The following is a 701-nucleotide window of genomic DNA, read 5'->3' on the forward strand; positions in this document are numbered from 1 at the left end:
AATAATAGTGGTATTAACTGGGCTTCCCTGTAAGCGCATGGATATTATCCTATCACAGACAGCATTGTACCTCATGACTGATCTGGATATGTTCTCTTTGACAATGAATGTAACACCTTTCCTCTTCAATTTGTCATTCCCGGCATAATAAATCACATGGTTATCAGATTCAAAATGGCCAATAGCAGTCCATTTCAGCTCACTAATGCCTACGATATGTTTATGTGTTCCATTTCATTTTTTACAATATCCAATTTTCCTAGATTCATACTTCGTACATTCCGTGCTCCGATTTTCAATGGATGTTCAGAGCTGTTTCTCTTCATTTTGAGTTGTGCCTCATCAGTAAATGAAGGTCCCACAGGCTTTACTCCCACGGGCTTTACTCCATTTGCGTCATTACAGTCAACTCTTCTTTGACGAGGCAGCTCTTTCCCAGACTCATTTTGAGTGTCTTCCAACCTGAGGGGCTCATTTTCCGGCATTATATCAGTCAGTTCTCTCCTAATCCTATCAATCCTGGTATAATCATGATAATTGATTGGATTGATAGGATTAGGAGAGAACATCTTGATTGTATCCTGATTATATATATCTTGATTATAACAGGATTGTATCAAGATTGACATAGAAATTTAAAGAGACAGTATAGACATAAAACCAAACGGCCACCACTCGTCTGTCTGTCGTGCTGTGGTGGT

The sequence above is a fragment of the Chrysochloris asiatica genome, unplaced genomic scaffold, assembly GCF_000296735.1.
Source record: "Chrysochloris asiatica unplaced genomic scaffold, ChrAsi1.0 scaffold00194, whole genome shotgun sequence".
Lineage (NCBI taxonomy): Eukaryota > Metazoa > Chordata > Mammalia > Afrosoricida > Chrysochloridae > Chrysochloris > Chrysochloris asiatica.